Source organism: Anomalospiza imberbis, chromosome 1 (assembly GCF_031753505.1).
Source record: "Anomalospiza imberbis isolate Cuckoo-Finch-1a 21T00152 chromosome 1, ASM3175350v1, whole genome shotgun sequence".
In the NCBI taxonomy this organism is placed as follows: Eukaryota; Metazoa; Chordata; class Aves; order Passeriformes; family Viduidae; genus Anomalospiza; species Anomalospiza imberbis.
In genome coordinates this window covers 95487875-95512897 of record NC_089681.1, presented here as the reverse complement: position 1 = coordinate 95512897, position 25023 = coordinate 95487875, and the positions used below count along the sequence as shown (strand labels likewise).

At 40.9% G+C, this 25023-nt stretch overlaps 1 protein-coding gene across 1 annotated transcript in view; it reads left to right on the top strand.

Moving 5' to 3' along the window:
• CTDP1 (CTD phosphatase subunit 1) overlaps positions 1 to 25023 on the top strand; it is a 318905-nt gene that overhangs the window by 184695 nt on the left and 109187 nt on the right. The gene's annotated exons all lie outside the window — the stretch shown is intronic.

Genomic DNA, 25023 nt, shown 5'->3' with positions numbered 1-25023 from the left:
TCAACCCCAGAGACAACCTGAATCAATGGCTGCTTTCCCAAATATAGTTCTTTTTTTTTTTTTTCAGCAGCATAAGTTCCTCATGGTGTTATGGAATAAAATTGTCGCTCTGCCTTCTGGGTTGTTGAATGGCAGATCATTTGTTGCAAGACTCTGTAGTGACAAATGCAATAATTTCCATAGCTTTTTAATGTTAGTATTGTGCTACATCTCATTTTGGTTGCAGAAATTCTGACACTTCATCTTAATTTGGACTAGTCTTTGTTTGCCATTTCACTACTCTTATTTACATCCAGGGGATGCTGTGATCTGTCCCTGCAATTTTGTCAATTAGTACAGTGGTATATATTTTGCACTTAATTGAATGTCATATACCTCTAACAAGGCTGCTGATCCCATCCCAGTGCAGTAACTGCCTTGATATGAAATTTCATTGGAAGAATGTTTTCTGCCTGAGAGCTGTTCATATATATGAGCTTCTGCAACCAATTAAAACATTAAGGAACACACAGTTGAATAAATATCAGCGAAAATTTAAGAATGGAGTGGTAGTTTTCAGCCAGTTTTATGGAAAGTCAATAGGTATCCGAAGGTCCAATTACAGGAAATGTTTTTCAGTATGAAATAAAATTATAAGAAATAGAGAGGTAAATGAGAATGTTACATGCACCTAGCATGCTTCTAGTCTTGGCATAATGAATTAATTAAGAAGAATCAGTATTAAATCATAAAGATTAAATTCTACTGTGCATTGCACCTCTTTAATTCTGGCATAATTTCGTAGACTTCACAGAAATCACATTGGATATAAAAGTGAGAAACACAGAAAACTCACACCCTGTCAAGCCAAAATGTACCGTCCCTTTTTGGCCAAATAGCCTCTTTTCCCTGCCTATTTAGTGCAGTTCAGAGGCTAGTTCGAAAGCCAATGCCTCCTGTTAATAAGGAGCAGCAAGATAAAGGGCCACATTTTATTCCCACCCAGCTACTTTGGGGTATCTGAGCAATGAGGCACTGTTGCGGTGTGTCTCCTCCCTCCCAAAGGTAACCCTCTCCCCCCGCCCCAACCCCCATGAGCCCTGGCTGTGAGACAGGGGGTCCAGGGGGTCGAGTGATTGGCAGATTTGAAAGATACCCCCTGCCCCCTGTGGCTATTGGTAGACCTAAGTGCCCCTTCTCCCCTGGCACCCCTCCCCCTCACCTGGTTGGTGGCTACCTGTCCCTGCCCCTCCCCTTACCCCCGGGTTAAAAGGACAATCCAGCCACGTGGCCGGGCCTTCGGTTGGAGCTGCCACCAGGTCCACAACTCTGTAGCTGAAATAAAGACTCTGGATCAAGCTCTAGCAGAAGTGCCTCCTTTCTTCACCATCGCCTGAAGCCTCTCCACTGAGGAATATCGCTCGCAGCCTCTGAGTAACCCAAGGGTGTCACTGGGGAGGAAACATCCCAGCTGCCGCCATTGGACTCAGGAGCAAGGCAAGCCCGGGCAGGTCTCTGTCGGAATATTGGGAACCCCAATAAGGCACCTTCTTTCTTTCTCTGTGTGCTTTAAATCAACTGAGGAGATCAGTTCAGTTGTTCAGAACATGATGCTAATAATGCCAAGGTCAATGCCTGTATGCGCCATTCACTAAAAAATTGGACTAGATGACACTTGTGGGTCCCTTCCAACTCCGAATATTCTGTGGTTCTGTGAGGAAGTCCACTGTTCCTCTTCTAGATTCATTTTGGGCCATTTAGTCTCCCTGGCTTTCTGCTTCTGTGATTTCTGCTGTTTCCTTGCAGACAACCTGCCAGCCAGCCCTGCCTGCAGCACACATGGGACAGCATTGTCACTCTGCCCCATCTACCTGCTGTTTGCCTCAACAGCAACTGCAAGCCTTGTTTGCTGTTTAGACACTGAGCAGTGCACCTCTATGTCTGCCAAGTGTGCTTGGTAAAACCTACTCAGCCATTCATTTAAATACTTGTTAAACAGGAAGCTGCTGCGAGTGCTGGTTTATATTTAAACAAATAGTGGGAACAGGCATGAGTGTCATTTTGTGATGTAGTGGAAAATCTGAATGACTTGCATTATCCCACAAGTAACCCCTTGAAAACAAACCTGAGAGGCTGCTAAGGACCCTGCTCAAACCTGTAAGCTTTTGCATTGGTAGCAGCAATGAAAGGGTTAACTTGCATAGTTCTTTCACTGCACACGTAGGCGTTAAAGGAAAAGTGAGGCACACAGTATAGCATTGGTGCTTCCCTTGTGATTGAAGGCAAGTAGTTATTAAGGTCAGCCATGTTTATTTTTGGCAGATGTGGAGCCCCTTTCAGCCTGAACACTCCTAAGGAGTGTACTTAAGGTCAAGAAAGTTGCATATTTTGTGAGTGAAATAAACAAGGGCAGAAAATGTTGGTGCGTTGAGCACATCCTTTTAGTAGCTGTGGACTATCAAGACTTATGATTTTGATCTAGCCTCTGTCTCCTGCAAAATTTGACATCAGTATTGTCAGGAGTGACAGTGAGGTCAAATGCAGCTCTGGGATCTCCTGAAAGTTTGAGGCATCAAGGGTGATGCCAGGATGCAGAGGTGTAGGAAGCCCAAAGAAGCCAAAGTGCACATGAGTCAGAGCGCTTGGGTCTTTTAATGTTCTGTCAGGGCATAGCTTTGCATTTGTGGGGTTTTGCCATCTCCTTCTGTTCTGTGGGAGATTTTTGGCTCCTCTGGTCTCCCTGCATATGTTCAGTAGGCCATCCATCAGCAGAAAGGGCATGAACTCTCAGAAGGCAGACCTCTCCATGGCTGTCACCCAGCGACGGGTGGTGTGATAGCCACCACTGTGTCACAGTGTCTGTTGTACTTACTGCAGGGTTACTCCTCAACAGTGACAGTCACAGTTATTTACACATCACGATTGTTTACACAGCTGATGGCTCCTGCCAAACTTCACAGCATAGCCAGGAGAGTTTTACTGAGAATGCATTTGGAGACATGCATTGGGCTGTCACAGAGACATGTGGTAAGGTGAAAGCAGTAGAGAGCCTTACAGTTTTCCTGGGTGACCAAAATGGTTAGCAGCTCTAGTCAGCTTCCCAGATGTATCACTGTATTTTTCTAGTCATCATCAGACTTCATTCTTCAAGCTTTCCTATTTGCCTCCTTCACTTCATGGTGACAAGTGCCACATAAACAATCCTATTACTAATAGATGTAATGTATTATATTTATATATCTTTATGATTCATATGTTGTATAATTAAAATAATTACCATTTGAATTACCATTTGAATTCCTTTTTCTAGTTCATGCTCCACAGATGAAGGTGGTTATTGATGATCCAATGCCAAGAAAATACTTACAGTTCCAATCATTTCCTCATTACTTTTTCTAATAATGTTTCTTATGCTTAGACATGCACAAGCATTACAATATTTTAAAAGGATACACTTTTTCTTCAGTGTTAAAAGTCTTCTCCATTTAACATTTAATATATTCTTGTCTGCTGGCATGTTAAAGCACAAAAATGCATTGCAAACTACAGACCAAGTTATTTCTCCTGTGAATGCTTTAAAGCACCAAAATAATTTTCTGGTCTTGGAAATGTGTCCTGAAGAGAATGCAAAGTGACTCTCCACACAGTGGGTAAGATGCTGCTAAAACTCCTCCACAGCCAGCCAGCATCTGCGCCTGCACATGACGTGCTTCCTCCCAGCATCCCGAGCAAGCAGTGATCCCTTTTCTCTCCAGAGTCCACCCTGATCCCAAGAGGGGTGGGTGAGGTAATGCAGCTGCCTTTCATGACTGTGGCCCAAGAGGGTTGGTGATGGGTTTGGGTTTTTTGGTAAGATTTTGCCAAAACAGAAAGTCAGAATTAGTGTGTGCAAAACACATCTAAACAATGGAACAAATACAAGTTAGAGTACCCACCCACAACGCCTAATACATAACCAGTGAGTCATGCCCAGGGCCCAGTGTGAGAAATCTGTGTAGGTGGATTTTAGTTGGCTTTCTTTTTGATTGCAGTTGTACTTCTCTCTAGCTAATAATTATTGCACTCTGAACTAATAAACACAGGGATTTGAGCTTTCCAAGATGTCCTAGTAGTACAACATGTCATTTGTTAGACTTCAAAGTTTGACCTCTGTGGAAATGCAAACGAGTTACATCTCAGGACCCTAAATTCTTTGGTGCTCATTTGAGTCCAGAGATTAAAACTGAGATACTAAAGCAGTGGGATGAACCAAGTTCAAGGTAGAATTGACCAAAACAGTCGCCATTAGCAAGTTATTCAACCACCTAAGGAAAACATGAAAAAGAATGAACCACGATAGTCTCCTGGGGATACAAGGACACATCACAGGCATCACCAGCAGTACTGGCTGCTTTCTCATGAGGCTCAACAGAGATGCCAAAGGTTTCAAAGGTGTGGAGCCCGAGCCGCCTTCTCACGCCCAGTGATGGTCCCTCCAGGTCAGGGCTGGGGCTTGCTAGTAGGGCAACGCCGGGAAGCACACAGTGCCACTCCTTCCTCTCTGATCAACCTCTGATAAACAGGGAGAAGCCCAGTCCACAGAGACATAAACTTGGCACTTTTCCTGAGTGCTACACTTCAGAAACACAAATAACGAAAGGGTGCGTAGAAGCCTAAGCAGTTTGTAAATGCAATTTGACTTTCAGGGGTTTCATTTTAATTATACTGAGAAAGATTTTTCTACGCTCCACAGTAATGAATATTTTTAACATTATTTAAAGTGAGTTTTCCAACCAGCCTCTGAGGGCCTCAAGAAGTTTCTGTGTGTTAATTGCTGCTGGGTGTCTTAATGTCACAGACATCTGAGATTTCCCAGAATATCTAAGTGAACATTAGCTGTAATTTAGTAGCCATGAGTATTGCTTGATGCCATTGTTGCAGACAGACATTGTAAGAAGGCAATGAAATTCTAAGCTGAGGTTTTTTTAAAGTGCTCATTGCTAGCCTGACATTGCCACCACTATTCATTTTTAATGAAAAATATCATTTTTATAAATTATATAAATGATATAAATTTATTCATTTTTATAAAAAATATCTATCTCAGAGATGTTTTGGTTTTTAGAACTATGATCAGATAAAGCAGCATTGTTCAGAAACTGTTGCTAAATAAAAAAAAGAATGGGTGATACCCTGTTTGGCATCTATACAGCAAGTGATGTGTGATTTATTATTAGGGAGCCAAATATAAGAGAAGATTATCATATGAAGGAGTCCCAGGCTATGGACTCTGTCATGAGTTTTTTTTTGCTGCTGCTCCCAAATTCTGGAGGGATGTAATATCCAAGTCCTGGAGGAATTTTCTTACACTATGATGAAGTGACCAGAGTGCCCCAAGAATGTGGAGCAGAGAATTTCTTCCTGCCACAGCCCTGCTCAGGCTGTTTTTCTCTCAGAAATGGGTAACCAGCCCTCCACGTTGTGCAAGTGCATGCCACAAGAAGCATGGAAGTGGCCTCAGTTTATTTCCATCTGTGCACCATACAGCAGAACTCAGTCCATCCCCATATTAGCTAAAGTGGGCTTATTGAAATTCCAGTTAACAGTTATGGTAAACTTCCCACTGATTTTAATGGGATGTGGATCAAGCACAGAGGCCACCAGGATCCAGACTAGCAGTAACGCAAAGATACATTTTTACTTTGAGTTTGAGTGCATGCGGGTAAACACAAGCCAGCCAAGAGGGCTTGCAAGAGGCACAAGATTAACGCAAGCTTTACTGACAGATGAAATATGGAAGCGGTGTCCCATCGTGATGAGTGTTATTGAAAACTCTAAGACAGGCAGAATGAAAGAAAACACAAATGTAGAAAAACAAAGTCTCGGCCTGTGCAATTACTGAATACGTGTGAAGAACAACCACAGAGCACTGGAGACCACAGCTGACCCAAAGCCAAGGAGGAAAACACAGAGGCATGGATAAGTGCCATAAATCACTCTGACAGGCCTATCATTAGATCTGAGGGAAAGACCACCTAGAAGGCCAGAGAGAGGGACTCACCACGGCTGTCTTCTGCTGGAAAGCATTACTGCTGGAGATATGCTCCTTGCTGCAGAAATGCAGCTTCTGTGAACAGCTAATAATAATACTTCTTTCCAGTTAGTATAAAGCAGGAATTGTTTCCCATGTGATAGTTGAACTATTTAACTTTGTTGACTGGACTGTCATAACCCAAGAGCAAAGAGTTATGAGATCATTTCATTATCTACTTCAGTATTTAACTATCCTGATAAGCTACTAAAAAATTATTAGATGTGTTTTCTCACAGCTTAGAAACATAGTGCCTATTTTCCTTTCAAGGAGTGGTTATGATCTCCAGAACAGATAAGAATTTTCCCTGATGGGGATAAAAGAACTTTTTTGCATCATGTATCTCAACAGCATTCAAACAAGGCATTTGTCAGAGAGTGAGTGAAAGACAGAGCTTCTGCCTTTTGTCCCTGTGGCAAAAAGTGTATCTGACAAAAATGTAATTCTCTTTTACTGTCTGTGTTTCTAAAAGACATCTATTGTAACCTCAGTTTGTTTATTGACTTTTTCATTGGGAGAAGGAAACATTTATTAAAGGGTTCACTTGGGAAAATTGAAACTATAGTAACTTGTTTACAGATGGTCTATTGACAACTGACCAGGCTGAAATTTCATGTTTCATCCTAATATGCCATTAATGACACACTAGAGTGTGCAAGGAGACTATCAAACATTGGCTACTCTTGGTTTTTCTTCTTGAGGTGGTTGATAAACCTGGTGTTGGTTTTTCATGATTCTTGAAGGTGAACTATGCTCACTTATGAGCATCTTGCCCCTTTCTAAAGAAGAAAACAAACTGCAAAATGCAGCCAATAAGTCTCAAAATCAATGTTAACCGGATGTTTGAAAAGTTTAATCATATTCATTATGTGTGGGCCATTCCTGATGCCTGGCAATAAATTGCTCCAGGCTAGGTTCTATGTGGTTAAGCTGAGTGACACTTAACTTGGGTGCACAGCAAATCATGAGGCAGAGCTGAATATTTCCAACTTCCTCATGTGCACATTACCCAGCAATGGCTTGTCCTGGAGTCTTGTACAAATTATGACCTGAAAGGAAGGGTAAGGTGGTGTTTGCTTTCTTTCTGAAGCATCAGACCATCACTTTCTTGGCCAGTTTTTCACTGTACTAAATTCTCCATTTCCAGACTCAAAAAGGAAGTACACACGACATGCATCCAGTTTTATCTAGCCATACTAAGTATAACTAAGGGATCTTAAGGACAGTGTTTTATAAAACAGAGATATTAATTGCATGCTCCTTTCACGCAGTGAGGGCTCTACTCCTTACCAAACATAAGCTTCCCAGCCAGTGCTGAGCCCTGTGCTGCTGCCGTGCATGTGCTAATGCTGTCACACTCAGCCAGTTCAGGTGTTGCTGTGCTACATCAGACACCCACAGAGAGATTAAGTGACTGGCAGTTTTTCATGCAGGAATAGAGCTGCACCCTGTAGTCTATAACACTCCATTTAACATCGGTATTGCTTTTGCCACTGGTTTCTGCTAGAAGTGTGACACTGGATTAATTGAAAAACACTGCCAATAGGCAAAAAAAACCCCAAACAATAGACACTCTGAAGAGCTGACTAAAACAACTTCCAGCTTAAAGAGACAAATCAGTATGTGAAGTACCTTCTGGTCTTGTCCCTCAATGCTTAGTATAATGTTGGAGAAAATGCGTGAAATGCACTAACTAGGGGGCTGTAAGATCACAAAAAATTGAACAGGAAAGGTGGTTTAGGTCACCTAAGTGAACTGGGATGCTGTTTCTACTGTCTATCTTTGCCATTAACCTGTTGTGTGACCCTAAAAGAGTCACATCTCTGAGCTACCAGCTTGAAAAAAAATTGATAATGCCTCATTTCAGAGATACAGAAACACATTTAAAGGACCTCTATAGCCAAAAATGATAATGTGCTTGAAGTATTTTTAAACTGCTGTCCAGTTTTCTGCTGTGCAAGCTTAGTTGTGTCTGTCTCAAGCACTGAAAAGCACCATTTCTATTTGATCAAAGGTGAAAATGTTTCCTCATTATGACAGTCCTTGAATTTCATCAAGCGTTACTTTTTCCATTTCATATTAGCATTCCTTTAAAGTAGATGGAAGGGTTTGTTCAAATTTTTTGTTCCAACAATTTGAGCTAAAGATGGACTGCTCTGTCTTGGACAAGCTATAATGCTTTTCCATAGCATGTGATGCCTTGAATCAGATTAAATCCTCCTGTTGTTCCATGAAAGCTGTACCTTAAGTCTGTGCATGACAAATCTCCTGTCATATGGATGATGGTTCCGTTTTTGCTCTGAGTTTCCAGATGCTGGGAAAATAGGATTTATCTATTTGGAGTGTTTGAGGGCAACAGTATCTCCATGTCTGCCCTACCATCTCCAGTGGTCCTCACAGTTGAGCACACCTGATCTGTTCAGCAATAGTATCTCTCCACTGACAGTGGGCCTGTATCTGTCTGGAAAGAAGATCTTTGGATACCAAGTCAAACCACTCCTCAATGTAATAGCTACTTCCCTTAATCCCTTTAATACATTAATAATTCCAAAATTATCTTTGTCAGTTACAAAATGGAAGTGTCTGGGCTGTAACTCTGGAGCAAAGTGATGGAGAATGCTGTTAAGCTGAGCACCCATCAGTTTTAACAGCAGAGAAGCAGTTAAAACACCAGACTTTTATTTCAGTGGGCAGTTGTTGCAGGGGTTTTGTACCCCAGAGATTTTCTGTTGCCAGTCACCACTTGTCACATGTAGAAAGTTAAGCTGAAACTGTCCACAGTTATGCAACTGTGTGTTAGTGTCAACAGGTAAAACAAGATGAAAATAAACAAACAAAAAACATCAAACACCAAAGTAAGAAATGAAAAACAGCTGGCCCAGAAATTCTGGTTCTGGCTGCAGGGACCATCTGAGCTGCCACCTCTGGGCACACTGAATTCAGCATGTGCTCCTCACCACATCATATGCATTAAGCCCATCACATTCCTCTTCTGCTGAACCATTCTTCAAAACTGCAGCAAACAGCAAGCTCTTTTTTCCTCCAATCAATCTGTGTTGTGGTTTGGGTTGATTTAGTCAGGAGTTTAATTAAAGTTAGTTAGGTAGGTTCCATGTACACTCCTACTTTTCCCTCACAGTGGTTTGCTCCAAGTTGTTTACCCCGAGATTTCCCACCACTCGGATCCACAGTTAACTGTCAATCTTATCACTTCTCCCGGTTTTCTCCTTATTTGGTTCTGTCAGTCAAGGTTTGTTCACTCCCTGCCAGGTGTCAATCATGTAACCACTCCCAGCTTCTTCATGAAAGTCATGTATCACTCACCCCACCTCAGCCTTTCTATTTGTCCCAGGATGCTGTACCCACCTCTGTTATGTCACCATTGGCTGTGAAACCATATCTCGTTTGCCCCCATTGGGTGAGGCAGGTTTCCACCCCTGTCTGCCCACCCCCTATTTAATCTGCTGTAACCCTTTGTTCTCTGTCATTTTGCATTGCATCTCGCTCTGAGAGGTTTTGTTCTGACCACGCATGGGGGAATAAAAGTTCTTCGGGCTCACAAGCAAAGTGTCCTTCTCTCATCCCTTTGTCTCCCTCTCAGCATGTGAAGCTACCAAAGCTACATTACCCATGCTACAGCGATCAGCATTACCAGGGAGGCAGACTGTAACGAGCACGGGTCTCCAGGACAGTTTGGATGGATGAGAGATCTCTGAAGTCAGGTCTTAGAAAATGTGGTTTATTAAAAGGGGGAAAGGCCCTGCTTGGAGTTGCCAGGCGCAACTCGTGGCAGGCCCAGGGGGAGAGGGAGAAGGAGAGAGAGGGAGCAAGGGTTCCAGGTGAGGGTCCCAGGGGAATGTCCAAAAGAGCGTCCGGTCCCTCGGGCACACCTTATCAGGGGGCTTCAAGGTGGGCTGGAACAGGACTTGGGCCAATGGGGTCACAGATACCTGATACTTCAGGGGAGGGCCACAGGTGTGGGATGAACCATACATTGGGGGGTGAGACAGAGCATTCCATTTGACCTTTGGACCTATCTGCAGGTAAAGGGCATTGTTTAATCAGAAAGGGGGATTGCTTTCAGCCTGGCTATACTATTGTTTTCTAGTTATTCAGTAGTCAAGGTTTGCTATTTCAAATCTAGTTCTTATCTCAATGTCTGTATTTTCCAAATCTTTTGCCAGGCAATCATATTTATAAGGTTTTCCTATTTCATCTTCCCCAGCAGCAGACACCAACCTCTGGAGTGACCAGACTCACGTGTCAGCCACCCGGCCTCATACGGGCAGTGCTGGCTGGTGCATTTTGACTGCTTGAGGTCGTGGCAGGTAGCCAATGCAAATCTGTTGCAAGAAATATTGTTCTTTTAACCAGGTTCAAAATCTTCCTTTTCAAAATAATAGCAACTTGAGATTTGGGCGGGACAGTATTGACAATGGGAGAAGAATGACAAAGCTAAGACCTGCCATCTAGAAGTGGATACTAAACAATGAAAAATATCTCTAGCAAGTACAAAGCAAAGCTCCTCTTTCCCCATAAACATGAAGCATTTCATTCTATTTGTAGACTACAATATCAAAGAGAAGAGAAAAAAAATCCCTTTTTTCTCTTTTGCCCTCAGAGGGTCAGTTTTATGGTATTTGTGCCACTTTTCCTTCCTAGACGTTTGACACACCACATTAATCCTAAAGCTCGATTTTCAACTCCAAGAAGCCAAAGGGACTCACAGTTATGTGGCATTCGGGCACAGTCAGCTCTTGGGCATAGGCTGTTTGTGGTTCCAGCATTCTTGAACCACGTGGGCTTTCCCAAGCTTCTGCCAGGAGCCTTTGCACTATCCCTTCCTGGATCTGCACACGCCACATCTGTTCCCTTCCCTCACACACACCCCTCTGTCATTTATATATGTTGTAGGGCTGGCAGCTGCAAGTGTTTATTGCTGATGTTTATCTTTGCGTACTGATTGTTGCTCTTGCCTCATGTAATTTTATTGTTTTTCTATCCTTAATGCCTGTTATTTGTTGGCAAAGGAAAGCTACTGAAAGAGCAACAAAAAGTGTTCAGAGCAGAGAAGAGTGCAGTGAAAAGAGAGATTGGATGGAGCCTCTTGTTTCCACTCCATGGACAATCGCTTGCAGTCATTTGAAGTGGGGCATTTTTCCCATAGCTCTTTTTCAAAAGCACATCTCATCAAGGAGCCAGGCATGGGTGCAGTGGCCACTCCAGGCTGGGGGGTGAGTGGGGACCCTCGTGGCAGTGACATTTGGTGGGAGAGAGTGGCTGGTGGCAGAAACATCCCTCCCAGCACACCAAATGCATGTTATTTTCTTAATGCTTTAACATGTGGCCTTACTTTCTGAATGGCCTAGTTTCAGAAATCAACTCATAACAATTTTTTGTGAGGTCTCACCTCCAGAAAGTCATCAATGCCAAAAAGGAGAGAGATTGAGGGCAAAAAATAGTGCATCACCTGACAGAATGGGAAAATGTACTGCCACACAGCTGAGACTGGTGCTTCTGATACAACAGACACAATACCTCACTACATGTTTTGAACAGCCCTAGGTTACAATGTTTGACCTCAAGCCTGGTATTTTCTGACATTTAGGGGTAATGTGCTCAAGACCATCTTTGACGTCTAAAGCCTCACTGATATATGATGTGTTCAAAATTTTTGATTTAATCTTATCACTGCTGATCATCCCAGACATAACCAGTAAATCCTCTCATTGTATGTGTGCCTAAGTGCAAATTAATACACCAACCCACATCTTGCAGAAAGAGCATCTGATTGCATTGCAGGTTTGACGTGTTGGTAGATCAGAGAGTTTATTGCAGAAGTGGTGGAAGACAGAAAAAGAAAGAAAAGGGCAACGGAAATTAATATGCAGCAACAGATAGTGTTAATCTACTTTATTTTCTGTTCATACAATGAGGTTTAGCTTGCCTCTAATGGAAACATCTTTAGGTGATGGACACAAAGGGATGGAAATCAGATTATGGAAATGAAGATCATACACTTCCAATAAAATTCCCAGTGTTGCTTTCTGCTCAATGGAAAGCAAATTTCAGAATGAGTAGTAACACAACAGCAGAGAGTACTGAACTTTGAAGTTCTCAATAGCAGCATAGTTGTTTAGAAAATTCTTGCCCTGGCTCATTCCACAATTTCCTGCTCTGGTTAGGCTTTACGTGTTCTAACATTTTTACTCATTGACTTTATTCTGAATCCCTGATTCAGCCAGAGGCTCTTTCAGAGGATGAACAAGAATCCCCGAAAAAGTCTATTCCCCTTTAACAATGCATTTAAGTACAGGGTTGATATTGAGCATATTAGTAATTTCACAGGTAACAGTACATCAACTTAAAAAGTCTTGGCCATGATTCAGCAACATATCCCTATTCAGCAAAACACTTAAGCACTTTAAATTCTATGGACTTCAATAAGATTTAAGCCTGTACTTAGGAACCTAAACATTTACATAGGGATTTTTTCCTTCTTTTCACAGCAGGAATGACTTACTTAGCTTTTTAGTAATTTAAGATGGAAAAGACTGTATAGTTCATCATAGTCCATCCCCATGCAGGCATGAGACATTAAATGGGTAGGCGACACTGAGCTGGGATCTAAGTACACTCACCTTTATTTCACTGTGCTCCAGGGGCAGGAGTCTGAAGTGTCTCTTCCTGAGTATTCAAGTCATCTCTTCATCATCCAAACACCCCATTTGTCACAAAGCTTCATGTGTCTCCCAAGACCTTGATATAAGCAGAATTTTATTGTCAAAGCCATTTGAAGTTGAGGAGAAGCCATTTCTCACTTTTTTGATAAATAGAGATACTGTTTATATGAATAAAAGTGAAAAGTACTTTCCCTGGATACTTTTGAACGTTACAAAAATAGTCCTAACTCTCAGCCAAAGTTACTGCTGCTGAGCTTCCCCAGGAGAGCATCAGTACATGGTACTTCTGTATGAAATATTCTTGCTGCCAGTTAAATTGGTGAGAAATCACGTTTTGGTGGTTTTGTAATAAAACAGAATATTTTGTGGCCTGGCCCCTAATTCTTGGTTTATTTCTAAAGAAACATATGCCTGTTTCCATAGCTACAAAAATAGGGAAACATCTCTGCAAAAAATTAGGCTGCAGTCTAGAACTGAGAAATTTCACAAATTTGTCCATAGCTGTGTAGTGATTCCATCTGCAAACAGAGAACCTTGTTCTGTTTGCAGTAAAACACTGCACTGTTTGACAGATGTGTTTTCCTCTTGATCAGGTTTGAGATATGTAGGTGGGGAGTTCTCACACAAGTTCCTCTTACTGCAGAAGCACTCTCTATCACAGGACCTAATCCTGCAAGGTGCAGAGTGCTTTCAGTTCCCAGCAGTCATACGGAATATTTTTTTTAACATTTTCTGTTCTTTTGTATCAGAAAAAACTAGGTTTTGGACTTGCTGCTGCTTTCCTTACCGACTTGAATAATCCCGTAGGGCAACCAGATAGGGCAGTAAAAGCTGTGGTAATGTTTCTTTTACTTTTGACATAGTGATAACTGAATAGGAAAGCCACTCAGACAAGCACTAAGGACCAGGGGATGCAGGCACAGATTCCTGCTTATTATTTTCTGCAATGGAGAGGCTATTTACACACAATCTTCAAGGCTGGGTATGTATAATGTGGAAAAATATGAAGTTGATCAATATAGCAAAGTAGAAGGAGATCTGCTAGGCACCAGTGTCACTGCCACCAATCTGTTTAGAATGACAAAACTTCTAATAGTAGATTGTCTTTTAAAAAATTACCTCTGTGTAGCTTTATTTTCAAATGTTTTCAAATATCATACTTGTCAAGTCTTTCTAAAAAATACAGCTTAATGAATGCACACTCATGTGGGAATGCATAACTACTTATAGAGCAATAATTTTAAAAATTATTACTACATTCCAGTGTTTTAAATTTTGTCTTAAACATAGCAATGTGTGCTTCTATGAATGGGCAAGAGGCACAGAAGCTATCAAATAATAGCACCTTCATGAAGCCCGAGCACTGCAAAGAACAGCAATGAGTCCCCTGTCGAGAGACTCCACAATTACTTTTTCACAGCCGTGATGGTTGCTTAGGACAGAACAGGAGCTTCATACTTCTTGAGCCTTCACAAAAGACAGCCTGAGATGATGATGATGATCTCCTCCAAATCATTCAAAGAGCTCATGAAATAATTCCACAGTTCAATTCTGCTTCATTACAAATGGGATTTTGTTACAGCTGCATCACCGTAAGTCTGTCCCTGTGCATGCTTTGGCATGCTACTGCCACTGCACTTCTCTTGTCACTTAAGAGAAGCCCCTTTCAGGGAGCAGAAGCCTCCATTATTGCTATCAGTTCCTGCTTTGTACAGTGGCCTGAGGATTGGTTCCAACTCTATTGCTACTTCATATTTAGGACTCTCCTTCAGTAATATGCATCAGTGCATTTTCTGTTAGCACTGTGGATGGTAAAATCTGGTGTTGTAGCCAGGGTCACTTACACAATTCATTTACTGCCAACATAGAGATGCTTGAATGTTCAGATGTTTTTAAGCACCCAAGAGAAAACATAGTGCTATAACTGGACTTTACATTAACTAGCTTAGGTCCTGTTTTTCCACAGGCCAGGTTTGGAACCAGCACTCATCTGTCTCTTGTGTCTCATTGACATGATACAGACATTTCTCATTGAAACACAGCAATTAGATTTGCTCTTTAGTACTTTGTAAGGTAAAACAGAGGTTCCTCTTAGATGGATATGTCAAGACTGCAAGTAGAGTAGGCCTGCAGCTCAGGTGCTAACTGCAAGTGCATTTTAATCTGTTTCAGGGTTATTTATAAGGTACACCCATACTACCCTTCGGAATCATCTCACAAGAGAGAAAAGCCAGTCCATCTCTTAAATTACCTTTTTCTAAATTCTTAACATAAAAAAAAAAAAAAAAAAAAAAAGAGCACAAGCAGCATGGGTGGCTGTTTAGTGCAGTTGAAGACCAAAGGTGGCTTTGGTAAACATTGCCCTGCTGGCAGTCCTTGATATCAAGCAGACCTGCCTCCCAAATGCCTCCACTGATGGCTGTCTAGTTGTGTGCTTTGAGGAGAGAGCCTGCATCCAGAGTTTTAAAGGTCAGCACCAATACCTTGAATCCTGCTGGCAGCTCAGAGAGTGCTAGTGTGACATGCTGTAAATTTAAGATCTGATTAATGTGACTGCTGCATTTCTGACTTCCTTCAGGCTCTGAATGATCTCAAGCAATAGCCAAAAGGAAAGCATATTACAGGAGGCTAATCTTGAGGTGAAAAGACTGTAAACAAGCATAGCAAGCTCCATTTAGAGGAATTTTTTGTTATTTCAGGTAGATCAAAAATTGTGGAATGGAAATTAAAATGCTTATTCTGTACTGCAGCACGTGTGAGCTATGGCTGCTAAGCACATTGAAGTGATTTGATGTTAGGTATTCTAGGGATAGAATGAGTAGCATTTCATTTTTCTGCAGCCACTAGGAGTTTGCTCTGATTATCTGTATGTACCTTCACACTGTCGAAGGGACACTGATTTCTGCCCTGGACTGATGGTGAATGTTCTGTTTCATCTCTCCTGTTTGCAAGATGCATGCAGAGAGATTTGGTTGGGTCTCGATTGCAGATTGCTGCTATTGTTCCAGCCAGTTAGAACAGACACTCAGAAAATAATATTTTATGCTAACAGACATATATGTTGCCCACAGCAGTACATAAGTTGTGTATAGAAAGGGGTACCTTAGGGTACATGCAGGTTTTTTTTAATGTAATGTCCCACTAATGATGACTCAATTCACATATTCATCAAAGTCCCTGATTGTTGCAAGACAAATGAGGATTCAAATCCTAGGAAGCAATTTGCTGTGTTGCATGAAAATTAATGAAAATCTTGCTCCTCCAATAGTGGTAGACAGAATGGTTGAAAAAATATGTAGGTCTGTGACTAATTAATAAACCAAGGGATTTTAATGCATTGGATAGAACTGAGCCAGAGTTTAATTTGGTCCACATTGCACATACTTTGTGTAACAAAGGATACTAAGCTCCCTTATAATGCAGTATTGTAGGATTCCTACACATTCAATACTAGCTGCACCAGTTTCCACTTACCCAAAACTGAGACTTTGCAGAGTTATGAGAGTTTGCAGAGACAGTAGCAGAGTTATGGTGTGTCACTTTTGCTTTTTACTGAATTTTGCCTGTGGTTTTATTTTCCTCTATAACATAACACATGATGGCTACAATCTCCTATCCTTCCTAACAACAAGCAGTATCTTTCCTTATTGCACAGATGATTGCACACAGGTGCTGCTTAAAGACTGTACAGGTGATAGAATCCAGTCCCTACAGAGGAACTCCATTTGATCATACCTTAAATATTGGTAGAAACATCTGCAAAATGCCAAACTGTTTCTAAGGCTCTCTGTTAGAAGTAAGCCTGTAGGAAAGAAGCATGCTTGTCTGCTCTGGTGACGTGCCCCCCAGTGGCAACACACCCTAGCCAGGCTGGAAGAGGAGGAGAGCAACAGAGGCAGAGGCAAAAGTCAGATTTCACAGAAGCAAAAGATGATGCCAAAATTAAGTACAACAATATAGCTGTTGCATGGCACTAGGTAAAATCCTTTGGTTAGGTCTGTACTCCCAAACCATGGGCCAGAGCACACTGGGAAATTATCTGTAGCACATTTTGACGACAAGTCTCTTCTAGACTTGCAGGCATGTTTTTCAGCCCTAAACATAGACTAGGAATCATTCCTCGTAGGCAATCTGAAAGCAGCCAGACTGATTTGACTGAAGTATTTCACCATCATATGGACACGAAATATGTTGCATCAATCATGTTGGTGTCAGGGAATCGGAAATAGCCCATTTTATTATCATTTAATATTAATATAGAATTATTGTATACTAATTATTCTATGTCTGTACTAATAGGATGATTAGTACAGACATATCCTCAGAGACCTGTCTGCTTCACTTCAATCATTCTGTAATGCAAGGATAATAATGTTTGTCTCCCCCGCTGCCTAACAAGGATGCTGTAAAAAATTATGTTCTAAAAATGGTAAAGCTTTGAGGATTTGGGGAAAGGACAAGGGGACACACATTAAATAGCACTTATAATTTTAATCTTTTTCTTTCCTTCTAAGCATGCTAGCAGCTGTTTTTCCTACCTACTACCCAGTAATTTGTGTTTTCTGATATGGGGTGAAGGGGAGGAGTGCTGGTTAAACTTATTACATTGTCTAAGTGAGAAGTAATTAATTTAAGAATTAGTCTTTTTATTCTGCTGGACAGCTGCTACAGAATTGACTGTCTTCAAAGGATGGACATGGTGTACCATTTGCCTTTATGAAGGATTTAACACATTTCTTTAAAGGTCACATAAAAACTATCAGCTCTACAAAATAACAAGTTGGCTATCAACTGTCCCTAGGGTCAACATTCTCCAAGACCTAATGAAATCAAGTTGGCAGGATATGAAAGGTATGTTGTTGCTCCCACATATCTCATGCAAAACTTCGGGAAACTGCATTCATGTTTCTTACACCAACACTCGCAAATGAGATTTACTTTTTCAGTGCAAGGACACACAGAAAGACATATTAAAGAACTGCTATCCTCATCCACTCTGAAATGTCACTATATTAAGTACTGTCTGAAACAGCAAAATCAAGTATATTGGAAAAACACCAGGAAGATGAAGAAGAGGACAGAGCAATTTGTTTGCTGATGTTGAATAAAATAGGAGAGAGGCAGCAGGTCAATCTGTGCAGACAGACCCAGGAGAAAAGCCCTGGTGTTGCCATGTGTCAGAGGACAGAGCTTCTCCAGGAAAAAGCAGGGGGAATGCCAACAGGAGCGTGGTCTGTGCCCATTCTGTGTGTAGAAGCTGGGGGGAGGAAATATGAGATGTTAACATTCTAAACAGGCATCTACATTTCCTCGCATTGTTGGAGTGCTTAAATGTGCTGTGGACTTTGCTTTTTCTTTTTCTTTTTTGTTTTTGTTTTTCTTTACAAAATCTCTTCTCTGGCTCTACTAGGAAAGGAAGAGCAAAAGAGCAAGTTGAACATTTCCCCTTCCCAGATTCCACAGATACCTCAGAGGAAGACTACCTTGTGCACAGATTATGTAGAGTAGAAGAGTCAGGCAATCTGTTGTGCATCCCTTCATTAATCAGTTTAGGAAATTAATGATTTAATTAACTCCACAATCACAATTTAACAAATCCCTCTAATGCTGATACTGCCTTTCTTATGTTTTTATTTTATTATTTTAAACTAACCTTTTCAGGTTCCTTTGATGATCCAGAGGATGAGTTATGTCACTGGAAAGCACTGTCTGGAAATTATTAGTGGTATGATCCTGTTCAGCCTTGGTGGTTTTCTCTTTTGCACTGAAGCAGACACAGAGTCCTCATATTTTTAGTGATGATACTCAGACAAGGACCAGTGACAAACCAGTGAAGCTGAGAGGAGAGATTAATTCAAACTGCACCAGCTTTGTTGGTGATGCACACCCAGTTCCACTGCGTGGAGGAGGGATCCTTGCCATGTGAAGCTAGTTTAGCACATGGTTAGCACGTGGTTAGCATACACCCCACTGAAATCGCTCTCCCAGTCCAAGGGCTACTTATACAGGGAGAAGGTTAAGTCTGGAACTTCAATGTTTAAGTTTGTGATGGCACAGAGACAGCAGCTGAGTGCTCCTGCCTCCTCTGCAGATGCCTGTAGTCTTAAAGTGCTACAGACAAAGTCCCAGCAGTTTGAGTGAACAAACACTCAAGTTCAGCTTCAGTGGCAAGGTCCAGCACAGAATATAGGTGAAAACTGTGGCTTAGATGCCACATAAGATGATGATACTTGTGTGGTGGTTTACAACTTGTTCCATTTACCCTTCAAAAATTTATTAACTGTAAAATGTTTGTGATCCTAGAAATGCTTTAGGAGACTGACTTGTCATGAAGACTCTGCCTAATGCATGTGAAGTAGCCTGCACCTCTTGTTGCTACCATATGTTGATAGCTCAGCTCATGTCTCTGTCCTAATGGAGCACATGAGTTGGGACAGCCAGGCCCAGAAACTTTGTGTTCTGTGGCCGAGGTTTTGGGGCTTGGGGCTTTTTAGGGATGCTAATTTAGAAAAAAATCTTACTGATTCAAATACTAGGTTTCCAGTCTCGGGCAAGCACCTGAAGAACAAACTGAAAAAGCTGGTTTATAATTGTAATTTTCTGATGGCAAAGCTACGAAACAAAGTGACAGTGCTGGGTGTTCAGCCAACTGCTAACTATAGCCATGCTGGAAAGAGGCTGAACCACAAGAGCCACACTTAATCTGCGCACCAAAGGAGGCCACTGAGAATGGGCTGGGGAAACCTCGAGAATGGGCTGGGGAAACCTCGTGAAAACACAACACTATGATTTCATTGTAAAAGAAATCATAGTTTCACAGTTTCACAGTTTCACAGTTTCATTGTAAAAGAAGCCTAAAAAGTCACTGCTGAAAGTCAGCTTTGCCTGGTGATTTTTCTCTTGTTGAACTAAGGGTGATGTAGCACAGGGCCTAAGTGACAGAAAGAGGAAGGTTTGAATGGTGACTCACTACCTTTTTCATAAGCAGAGGCAAGCACTTGGTAATTATGGGGAATATGAAATTAATACCTAGACAGCCTCATAGCTGCCTTTATGTAAGAGTACTTCCTCTGGTGGCATAACACTGTACAGTTGAAAAAGCTGTCCTACGAGGAGACTGCATTTTCCCCAGCACTGGAAAGATGCTGAACAGTCATCACATAGCAATGCATGTTCTGAGTTTCTGTGCTTCCTGCTAATAGCAGACATGAAAAGGAACAATCAAGGCTAATAACAAGTTAGTAAAGAAGGGATTTCTGCCTTAAGGCCTCTGAATGCTTAGCTCAAATATAATTAAAAACAAGAGTTTAAAGGAAAAAAACAGCTTTGTCCAGTAAGCAGAACAATCATAAATTTATCCTGTCTGGGAAGATACAGCCTTTCCAGAGTATCTGAATATACTTAAAGTAAGCACCTAGCAACCCTGCACACACTTCAATATGCTCGGCCACTGGCTCCAAGCAGTTCATATGTCAGGAGAAAGGAGTCTGTGCTGCTGTGGAAAATTTTCACATGTATATGGAAACAGTTAAAAATCACTGGAAGTCAATACCCATCTTTTCAGGGTGATATCATGCCAGTGTAGACTCTTCTTTCAACTCATCTGCTCTTAGTCACCACAGTAACAGGTAGGTCAACAGGCAACACCGCAGGTTGCCTGATACTTTTTCAGTTTTGCATGCCACAATGGTTCTGTGTTTGCTGTCAGCCCTATCAGAGACAAGTAGTGAGCACAACTTTCCAAGCAGTGTGGCACTGGTGATTCACAGCCAGAGTGCTGCACACTGTCCTCTTGCCATGCTAGGCACATCCCATACTCCACATGGCAGCCCCATGTGCAGGGCACTACAGCTGGTTGCCTGGAGAAGTTGTGGATGCCCCATCCCTGGAAGTGTTCCAGGCCAAGTTGGATAGGGCCCTGAGAAACCTGATCTAGTGGGTGGCATCCCTGATTATGGCAGGGGGTTGGAACTAAAGGATGTTTAAGGACCCTTCCAACCCAAACAATTCTATGATTCCATGATTCTATGATTTACAGTAATGCTAGATGTGAACCCCTGTAATGAGATGTGAAGGCCATATCTTCCAATATTTTCAAGATGAAATAAGTTGTTTCTGACCATACATTAAATTTGTTCCCATATTCAATTGATTGATAGGGGAAGGAAGACAAAGACAATTCTTTGAAACCCTGGAAACTCCCTAGCCTCAAACCAGTTGCAACAGGATGGATGCCATCATATGGGTGACAGCCTTTAGAAATGTTTTAGCTATTCCTCAGATTCTTCTGATTGGCTTCAACTGCTTGATGCCCACTGCTGGGTGCCAAGCAAGTGGCAGAACACTATAGAGAGGAACTGATCCTGCACAGCCTTGCTAATTGATGCAGTCAGGTCATCAGTATCTCACAGTCATCAAAAGCTATGTAATATATATTGCATCTCAAAGATATTCCAGTCATTAGTTTTTCTATGCTAGACTCTGATCTGGTAACAAAGAAGCCCACAAGACACTCTCTTTTGTTCACACAGCTGTGGGAATTCATTGAATCATGGAATGGTTTAGGCTTGAAAAGACCTTTTAGACCACTGAGTCCAAATACTAACTCAACACTGCCAGTTACCCCACTAAACCATGTCCATAAGCATCACACCTGCACGTTTTTTTTAACAGTTCCAGGGACAGTGATTCCACCACTTGCCTGGGAAGCCTGTTCCAATGCTTGTCAACCTTTTCTGTGAATAAATTTTTCCTCATATCCAGTCTAAACCTCCACTGGCACAATTTGAGGTAATTTCCTTTAGTCCTATTGTTTGTTAATTGGAGAAGAGACCAACCCCCACCTGGATACAGCCTCCTTTCAGGTAATTGTAGAGAGCAATAAGGTCCCTCCTGAGCCTCCTTTTCTCCAAGCTAAATAACCCCAGCTCCCTCAGCCACTCCTTATCAGACTTGTGCTCCAGGCCCCTCCCTATCTCCATTGTTCTTCCCTGGGCATGCTCCAATACCATATATGCCTTCTGTTTCCTGATTGAAAAAGTAATCCAGAGTTACCACCTGTGAACCTGCTCGTGATTTGTACGGTAAAAAGTGTCATAGTTTAGATAATCTGACCTCCTGTCTTATCTGGAGGAAACATGGCTTGACAGAATTCATCCACCCACCAGAAGATGTATTTAAATTTACAAAATGAACACTAGAGATTTTGTAAAGATGTGTAAATTGATTTTTAATGAGTGTATCTGCTCTGTCAGAACCTTTGTCTACTATCACTAACATCTAGAGGTCCTTGCCAATATTATGGAGGGTTTGGTACAGTACTGTGAATGCATTTGGTAGGAAAAAATATTTTTTCTGGTTCTTCCAAAGTTCTTTTCAAGGGTCTGCCACAAATTCTTGAGAATAATACATGGTGATATAGAAAGATCATCAAATATTGTTATCTATGTTGTACCTACCTGTACTGGACACGGACTAAATCTAAGTCTTCAGAGCTGTCAGATGTAATCATTAGAAGATTATTCATAGAAAACTGATGTACAAGGAGAAAACATTTGGAAGAAAGGAAGGAGAAAACATTTGAAAGAAAGGCCTACGTTTCTTGCAGCTAATTAATTAATTTGCTGGTGTTGTTGTATGTGTGTATCTTCATTTCCAATGGTAACTGTGGACATTAAACAACTCAAACACACCTAAATGCTCATCTGCATGGCTGATCTTGCCTAATCAATACACATTCAGACCTAATTTTTCTGCATATAAATATGTTTCCTTCAGAATGTACCTTCCCAAACCACTTTAGATACCACCATAGACAACCCATTGCATAGATGTCATTTTTGTTATTCTTCATAAAACAGTAGTCATGATGATAAGGGGTTTCTCTGGCTGGTGTGCTTATTAGATCTTCCCTTTTAAATTTAAAAAATCTTAATAAAAACCACCAGGGACTTTCCTTGTATGAGTATTGTAGTTTTTCTTACAAAGATGTTTCAGCAACCACATAAAAAACTATTTAGGGAAAAAAGGAAGCAGCACATTTAAAGCAAGATTAAAATAACATTGTGATTGATCTGAACTTCTCTCTTTCTTTTTTTTTTTCAATTCAAAGTTTGTTCTTCCCATATTGTTCATGAAAATGTGCCCATGTGCAAAAGTATATGATGCCTAATTGGTTCTGAAAGTAGAGTTCATATGTAAATATGTGGTGTGAGAAGACAATGACAAATCTCTCCCATTACTCATCAGGATAGAGCCCTTGCTGATTGTCAGTGCAGTTTCCTGAGCTATCACAATTCTGTTGCTCAAAGCCATATTTCCAGAGTACCATGTAGCTGTATCTGTACCATGTTTCTGTACTTAATTTAGTACAGAATATTTAGAGCTAGCATCTGAGTTAAGTCTGAGAATGCATTTTCTCCTCCTGGCATTTAGGCTAGACCAGAAGAGAGGGGAGGAGGAAAGTATAAAAAAGAAACCTTAACCTTTTAATATTTAATTCTATATTTTAAAAGCAAAACTAGGGAAACACAGCTAACAGAATCAACCAGGGCAATATAACATTTAAAATTAACTAAAGAAAGTGGATTTAGTAATATCTTTCAAAGACACTGTAAAGTCAACAGAGTTGCAGTATAAATCTCAGTATTGCATTTTTTAAAAAAAAAAAAATTAATAGGTTTTCTTATGGCTCAGTCTCTCTCATTTTCCCCCAAATTCAGCATATGAGGAAGAGTCAGGGCTGCATAAGGGTGCTGACAGATAAAGATTAAACCCAAAAAGTATTAAGTTCAACTCAATCAAAAAATTGTGTTTGATCCAAACTCTTGTCTGTCTAAAGATAGTTCGTGCATCCAAATGCTTTCTCCAAAATCTTTCCTTAGTGACATAACTTGGGGATGATATAGCTACCAAGGGGTTGGTTTCTTTCCATCTTTACTTTTGGAAATGTTCAATTTCATGTAAATTATTAACTACCACTGGTCTAGAAATCAAAGTAGAGAAAAGGTAGCAGGGAGACAAAAGACACCTTGACTCTCTACCCCACTAGTCAGGAAACACAGCAAAGTTCAGAGTCCAAAGACCTTCTCAAGTAAGTATTTTGTTACTGATATTAAGTGGAGCACCCCTCAGAAGAGACGATGAGAGATTCTTCCCATATTAGCCAGTAGATTGGTCACTCAGGCAGTCACCTAGAATACAAGAGACTAAATATAAGTCCTAAATTAGGGCTAAATTAGAAAAACCTAGGTTAGTAGGTACCCTCGAGAAGTTCATCTATTGGCTTATATTAAGATGGATCTTGGTGTTTTCCTAAGCACTTGTTAACTAGGAAAATGTTACTTAGACAAATTGTGCAGTTCTAGAAACCCACTTTTTAAAATACATATTTCATTAAATATATGCAACATTTAAAATGTTAAAAAATATAAATTCTCTACTCTGCAAAAAATAAAGGTTCAATGGGTCAGACAATTTTCCTGCAACTGAAACCTATTAATGCTCTTCTGGGTATTCCCCTGGCATGAGGAAGTAACTGTCATCTTGCCACTAAGGATGTATCCATCATACTCACTGACCACAAGGAACGTGCACAAGATACCGCTTGGGTACCCATATGAGGAATCTTTAGCTGGATCTACAGCTTGAGATAGATATATGCATATATATATAGATAGATAGATAGATAGATATATACTTCCACTAAGAATTAGAACTCACTGAAGTACTTCCATGACATCATACTTAGCATATGCAGTAGGTGTAGATATTAATTCAGCCTACTATATGCAGATTTGAACCTGTGAATATTTATCAGGAAGGTCTGCTCACTGGTTAATTGTGTCTTGCCAAATGCTGTTAAAACATTATCTATAATGTATGTAAAGCATAAAATGGGGGATGTAATGAAGTTATGTTTAGATCCTAATACTGAAACAAATGACAGGTACAGAAGCCTCCTACCTTTCTCCTGAATGTGTTTGAAATTTAAGGTTAATGTAAAGAATCAAATTGCTATTGGAAGGAGACAAGAAATATACATGTTTCAGCTGATCTACACTTCCACATAAGAAGAAAGATGAGCCAATGATAGGGAAGGGAATGAAGCTGTTAGTGGATTGTCAAAGAAAAGGAAGTGCTGGAGAAGAGGCTTTGGAATTAGGAGGCTGATAAACATAAGTTCTGGTCAGAAAATATGGAGGATAGATTTCCCACTAGAAAACTGACATCTTTAATAGAGGAGCAATAACTTCAAATCTGTGATCTGTAAATGTGACTTCAGTATCTCAT